The 7,421-nt window shown below is 45.3% G+C and overlaps 1 long non-coding RNA gene across 1 annotated transcript; it reads left to right on the top strand.

Annotated features, from left to right (window-relative positions):
• Positions 1-250: 250 nt before the first annotated feature.
• Positions 251-6,918, top strand: LOC144588664 (uncharacterized). Its single transcript, XR_013544317.1, has 2 exons — positions 251-1,228; positions 6,541-6,918. It is a non-coding gene; the product is annotated as an uncharacterized LOC144588664 (long non-coding RNA).
• Positions 6,919-7,421: the final 503 nt, after the last annotated feature.

The following is a 7,421-nucleotide window of genomic DNA, read 5'->3' as shown; positions in this document are numbered from 1 at the left end:
TCAGTTTTTGCAGTGTCTCTGCTGAAGGAGCCTGAATTTAGACTAAGCCATCTTGAGTATGAGATATATAGCTTAAGTTTTGGTTAAGGTCATGGTTAATTTGAATGTTCCTAATTTTCTGTTACATTCTAAATATGTTTTGTATTTTTGTGTTTTCTACATGTTTCTTCATTTCCTCTTTAACCTGCCTATTCATTCATTAATAATGTTCAAATAAAATCATAAAATTCTTCAATAAGATATAGCACTGGGGGCTCAGAGTAGCACTGTTTCTTGGAAATTGCAATTCATCTGTATATTTCTGTAAAAGGATCATTAATTGCTGCTTCATGAGGTTACATTCCTCTTCACTTTTATATTAATATATACAGCCAACTGTCACAATGGTAATTTGAATGTGTATTTGAACAATATATAGGATGCAACTGCTGCTTTGCCAATATTAATCTTTTATATTTCCTAATTACAACACTAAGTTGCTTTGCTGTGAATGTCGGTTCCGCTGGCACTCGTTGTTATGTAGGCCTTCTTTGCCCTCCCCCAATGGAGTAACGCGAGACACGAATAGCACATCTCCTTACCCAAGGGGAGGGGGGATAGGAGTGTCCTTAAAAGGACACTCCCCCATGTGACCAGCCTCTTCTGAGGCTTTCATTCCCACTGCAGATTACTCATTGTACTGTAGGAATTTTTGCTGCGCAATAGCGCACCTGAAGACAACAACATCAGGGAGAGGGGGGCATTGGTGCCCCCTATAGTTTGGCCTGAACAGCTTGGATCCCCAGCTAGCCTGAGCTAACAGGCTTTGAAATTTAAATTAGTTGGGGGGAAAAAGGCTTTCACGGCCGGGATCTGATGGTTGTTGTGGTTTTTTCGGGCTCTTTGGCCATGTTCTGAAGGATGTTCTTCCTAACGTTTTGCCAGTGTCTGTGGCCAGGAGCTTCAGAGTACAGGAGTCAGAACTCTGTGCTCTGTTGCAGTTTGTTTGGATAGTTGAGTATTTATAGTTGTGGGATCAGCTTTTGTCCTTTACAGAAGATGGGTGATTGTGGTGATCAGTGTGTTTTTTGTTGTGGGTGTATTGTGATAAGGATGAGAGATTATATGTCACTGTGATTAATGGGTGTCATTAGCTGGTCTTTTGTGTGCAGTGATCACTAGTCCTTGTGGCTGGGTAGAGTTCATTGACCTTTTTGCAGGCTGTATTTTTCTCAGTGCTGGGAGCCAGGTGTTACATACAGCACTGATGTTACCTGTCTGTCATGGGTTTGGAGGGAAAGTTCCATCCTATGGGGAGTGGAAGGCGGGACATCAGGAGGAGGGGCTGTACTGTATATATATGTGAAGCCTGTGTGAAGAGAAGTTAGAAGAAGCAGCAGCTGGGAAGAAGAAGCTGGTGTGGGAGTCTGTGTGTCAGACAGGGTACTACTGTGTGTCAGTCAGTACCAACCTGATAGGTTCAGGTGTCTGTAGGGTTAGCCAGAACTGATAGGTTCAGGGTCTGTGCTTTAGTTAAATGCGTTCTGTGTGAACCAAACTAGTGTATGTATGATTGAGACTAAGCCACGTTACTGTATCTTATACATTTGATCATTTTATTTTCCCTGTGTGTTATGTAAATAAACCTTATTCCTTTATTTGTTAAAAATCCATCCCTGGTCTGTGTGACTTCTTATAGGGAATGGTTGGTGGCAGCTTAGTGAAACTGTGGCATATCCCAGTAGGTCTGGGTTTGTCACATTGATTGGTGTCCAGCGTGTGGGATACGACTGGTCCAGTTGTCCAGTGGTCCAGCAAAGCCTTGGCAAGTGTGCCCAGAGCAAGGGGGGTCTAGTCAGGGACAATCTGAGGGCGCGTAGGTAATCTTCTAGGCGTACCTCACGGGGAGGTGCGCTAGTGGAAGAACGTGCCAACTGGGGACTAGATTAGGGAGCTCTGAGGCAACCTGTTTTGGCGGGAAAAAAGCTGAGGCAAAACTGTGTGAAGTAGCAGTGATCTAGCCTGCCTGCTGAGAGGCCTAGCAGAGGGGGGTAGACTCTGGCTGGCAACAGTTGCAAGTTAGTGCTGAAGAACAGCAGCAATCTATAGAAGGCTGGTTCTGAGGCAAAAGAGAGAGAGAAAAAAAAAGTGGTCGCTTTATTTTGAGGCTTGACTTTTGAAAGCAGCCTGTTCTGGGGGGGGATTATGCCCTTGACTCGAAGCCAAATGGCAGAAATGGGTGAAGTGAAAGACCCCCAGGTTGACCAAGGTTCTGAGGATGAATTTGGCTCAGTGCAGGGTGACAGCACGGGAGAACAGAACCCAGAACTCAGGAAAATGCTCATAGCCCAACAGCATGAACTGAGGATGAGGCAATTTGAAATGGAGGAAAGATTAGAGAGAGAAAAAATGGAGGAAAGGGAAAGAGAGAAACAACGGCAATTTGAATTAGAGAGAGAGAGAGAGAGAATGGAGAGAGAAGAAAGATTAGAGAGAGAGAAAATTGCTCTGGAAAAGGAAAGGATGGCATTTGAGTTACGAAAATTGGAAGTGATGAATCAGAACAATAATAACAATAGGGATTCTGAGGGAGGCCAATTGTCTAAAGCTGACCTGAAGAAATTCCCTGTGTACCACAAGGGAGATTGCCCTGAGGTGTTCTTTTCCTTGGTGGAAAGAGCGTTTGTGGACTTCTCAGTAAGGGAAACTGAGAAGATGACCATTATGTGATCTTTAATCAGTGGCAGCCTGGCAGAAGTCTATGCAGAGATGCCAGAGGAGCTGCTAAAAGACTTCTCTGAGTTTAAAAAACTGGTGTTTGCCAGACATGGGATAAATGCGGAACAGCTGAGGCAAAGATTCAGGTCACTCACCAAGAAACCAGAGCAGACTTTTACCCAAGTGGGGGCCCAACTGGTGAGGCTGCTAGAGAAATGGCTATCTCAGGAGGGAACAGAGACCTACCAGCAGCTCAAAGACCTGATAGCGCTGGAACAGTTCTATTCAGTCCTGCATGGGGAACTGAAGTTCCAGGTGAGGGAAAGGAAACCGAAATCTGTGGCGGAAGCAGCCGAGATCGCAGATTTTATTTCCCAGATAAGAAAGCCCTTAGGTGCTGAGGGGAAATCGATAGGTAAACCCAAAGAAACCTACAGCAAGTACTCTCAGGGACCAGGGAAAAACCAGCAAGGGGGAGGGGCCCATGGTGAAGGGAAGCCCTCAGACATGAAACCAAGACCTCAGATTTTGGAGGGAAAACCAAAACAAGATGAGAAAGACTCAAAATATAGCAGAAAATGTTATTTCTGTCAGGGAAAGGGCCATCTAATCTCAGAGTGTGAGAAATTAAAGCAGCTAAAAGGAAATGTGCCTCATGATTCGAGTGGAACCAAGCCAAAAGCTGTGTTCTGTGTCCAGAAAGAGCAAAGCTCCTTGGCACTGAGGGAGCCTGTTGCCATGGCTACTCAATCTGGAACAGTGACATCTGCTGATCAGGCTGAGGAAAATGGTCCTCTTGTGGAGGTCAGGCGCTGCTTACTTGTGAGAACAGATTCTCAGTTGTTTGAAACAGCAGGGGTGGACGTAGGAATACTTGACCATCAGTATCGGGGGTTAAGGGATACTTGTTCCCAGGTGACCCTGTGCCATCCAGATATTATTCCTAGGGAGTATATAATCCCAAATGAGAGCATAAAGGTGGCAGGGATTGAGGGACAGGTGATCTCGCTGCCAGTAGCGGAGGTACCTATGAACTTTCAAGGCTGGAGGGGAGTTTGGCGGCTAGCGATTTCATCGACTCTGCCAGCAGCCGTGCTCGTGGGAAATGACCTGGCTGAACATGTGAAACGGGTGCTGGTGATTACACGCTCACAAGCTACCACGGGGACAGTTCAGGGGGGTACTGTCGAGCCCGAGATGGAAGCAGGTGGGGGGAGTTCCAAGGCTGTGGTGGACACCTTGACCACGGACAGCAGATTTGGCCAAGAGCAAAAGGCAGACGCCACTCTCCAGAAGTGTTTCGAACAGGTGACAGACGCCCAGCTAACACCTGAAACCCCAGTGAGATTTCGAGAGAAAAAGGGAATTTTATATAGAGAGACCCTGAGGAATATCTCAAAAGGGGGAGATGGGATCAGAAGTCAGTTAGTGGTACCTGAAAAGTATCGCCCCATGATCTTACAAAGGGGGCACTCTGACATGTTTGCTGTGCACTTAGGGGTGAACAAAACACAACAGAGAATTACACAGAATTTTTACTGGCCTGAAATAGGGAAGCAGATCAAGGAGTTCTGTAAACAATGTGATGTGTGTCAAAGGCAGGGGAATAACCGCGACAGGACCAAAGCAAAGTTGTGCCCTTTGCCTGTGATTGACACTCCGTTCAAATGCATAGGGGTGGATATTGTGGGACCTTTGCCCAAGGCCACAAAGAGGGGGAACAGGTTCATTCTCACCATTGTGGACCATGCCACGAGGTACCCTGAAGCCATACCCTTGACTAACATTGAAACTAACACAGTGGCAGATGCCTTGGTGGGGTATATGTCCAGGATGGGATTTGCCTCAGAAATAATCACAGATTTGGGCGCATCGTTTACATCGAAGCTCATGAAACGGTTATGGCAAATCTGTGGAATTAAACACAAGGAAACCACTGCCTATCACCCTGAAAGTAATGGGTTAACTGAGAAGTTCAATGGGACTCTAATGCGCATGATTAGGGCTTACTTGGCAGAGAATCCAAACAATTGGGACCAGAAGCTGCAATCCCTTTTGTTTGCTTATCGATCAGTGCCACAAGCCAGTACCGGGTTCAGTCCGTTTGAACTTTTATTTGGGAGAAGGGTGAAAGGGCCCCTTGATTTGATCAAACAAAATTGGGAGCAGATCACCCAGGATGACCCACAAGACGTTGTGACATACATAGACACCTTGATGAATGACCTAAAGAGAAACCTAGAGCTAGCAGCAGAAAACCTGCAAGCTCAGAAGGTCAGACAGAAAACATGGTATGACCACAAAGCCAGAGAGAGGCACTTTGACCCAGGGGAGGAAGTGCTTTGGCCTAGGCCCTGCAAAGAGAACAAACTGCAGCTGGGTAGCCCAGAAATAAAATACTTGGGTCACATAGTAGGGGGAGGAGTGATAAAACCCCTAGAGGCTAAGATAGAAGCAGTTCGTGATTGGCCTAGACCCAACACCAAGAAAAAAGTCAAATCATTTCTTGGGTTGGTGGGCTACTACAGAAAGTTCATCCCGAGGTTTAGCGAGATTGCAGCTCCGCTGACCGATCTGACGAGGAAGAAGACTGATGACCGCATCCCGTGGACCAGCGACTGTGAGGAGGCGTTCCAGAGGTTGAAGGAGGCCCTCATCAACTATCCAGTGCTGCGTGCTCCAGACTTCGACCGGGAGTTCATCATCTACACCGATGCGTCTAACAGCGGGGTAGGAGCAGTTCTTTGCCAGGAGGATGAAAATGGTGACCAGCATCCAGTGTCCTACCTGAGTAGGAAACTCCAGAAAGGTGAGAGACATTTGGCAACCGTGGAAAAGGAGTGCCTGGCCATAGTATACGCGATCCAGAAGGCCAAGCCTTACATCTGGGGAAGACATTTTATTCTGTGCACTGACCATTCACCACTGCAATGGTTAAAGACAATGAAAACCCACAATAGTAAACTTATGAGGTGGGCTTTAAACCTGCAAGACTATGACTTTGAAGTGAAGGTGGTCAGAGGGTCAGTGAACTGTGTTGCTGACGCCTTGTCAAGAAGACCTGAAGAATGAAGTCGGCGAAAGAAACATGGACTATGTATATATTTTGGTGACCAAAGGTTAAATGTACCTGTTTTTTTTTGAACTTGGTTTGTATGAATAAAGGTAACTTGATGTATTGTAAATGGTAAATGTTTAACTTAGAGTGTAAGTATAAGTAAGTATGATATTGTACGTATAACTGTTTTTGTGTGTTTTAACCAGGTTGTTTTTTTGGTGAAAAGCACCTTAGCTTTCCCCCTACAAAACAACTTATAAAGAGGGGAGGTGTTACATACAGCACTGATGTTACCTGTCTGTCATGGGTTTGGAGGGAAAGTTCCATCCTATGGGGAGTGGAAGGCGGGACATCAGGAGGAGGGGCTGTACTGTATATATATGTGAAGCCTGTGTGAAGAGAAGTTAGAAGAAGCAGCAGCTGGGAAGAAGAAGCTGGTGTGGGAGTCTGTGTGTCAGACAGGGTACTACTGTGTGTCAGTCAGTACCAACCTGATAGGTTCAGGTGTCTGTAGGGTTAGCCAGAACTGATAGGTTCAGGGTCTGTGCTTTAGTTAAATGCGTTCTGTGTGAACCAAACTAGTGTATGTATGATTGAGACTAAGCGACGTTACTGTATCTTATACATTTGATCATTTTATTTTCCCTGTGTGTTATGTAAATAAACCTTATTCCTTTATTTGTTAAAAATCCATCCCTGGTCTGTGTGACTTCTTATAGGGAATGGTTGGTGGCAGCTTAGTGAAACTGTGGCATATCCCAGTAGGTCTGGGTTTGTCACACCAGGCTTTGTTGAATTTTAGACTTCCTTTTTTTGTTGCTGAAGCTGTGCTGATGGTTGTGGGTTTCAGTGGCTTCCCTGTGTAGTTTAACATAATGATTGGTGGTGTTGTCCAGTACTTCTGTGGTTTGAAATAGGATTTCATGTCCAGCTACTGCTGATTTTATTTTTATTTTTAGTCTGCAGTATCTCTGATGTTCTTTGATTCTGGTGTGGATGCTGCATTTTGTTCTTCCAATATATACCTGGCCACAACTGCAAGCTATCCAGTATACTCCTGCAGTGGTGAAGGGGTCCCTTCTGTCCTTTGCTGACCATAACATTTGTTGTATTTTTGTGGTGGGCTTGAATGCTGTTTGTAGGTTGTGTTTTTTCAAAAGTTTTCCCATGCGGTCCGTGACTCCTTTGATGTATGGCAGAAATACTTTATTTGTGGGTGGCTGTTTTTCTTCTTCAGTTTGGTGTTGTTTTATGGGTTTGATGTCTCTTGTGATTTCGTTTTTGGAGTAGCCATTTGCCTGTAGGGCCCAATTCAGATGGTTGAGTTCAGTGCTGAGAAACTGAGCTTCACAGTTCCAATTTGCCTGGTCTACCAGTGTTTTGATTATGCCTCTTTTTTGCTGTGGGTGGTGGTTGGAGTTTTTGTGTAAGTACCAGTCTGTGTCGGCGGGTTTTCTGTAGACCTTGTGTCCCAGTCGGAGGTCAGTTTTGCGTATGATCATGACATCTAAGAACGGGAGTTGGCCCTCTATTTCTTTTTCCATGGTGAATTGTATATTTGGATGGATGCTGTTGAGATGGTTTAGAAATTCTTCCAGTTTTTCTTCAACATGGTTCCAAATTGGAAAGGTGTCATCCACATATCGGAACCAGACTGTGGGTGCGA

This window comes from Pogona vitticeps, chromosome 1, assembly GCF_051106095.1.
Source record: "Pogona vitticeps strain Pit_001003342236 chromosome 1, PviZW2.1, whole genome shotgun sequence".
NCBI lineage: Eukaryota > Metazoa > Chordata > Lepidosauria > Squamata > Agamidae > Pogona > Pogona vitticeps.
Note: the sequence above shows the minus strand (reverse complement) of the source record. Positions and strands in the feature narration are given on the sequence as shown.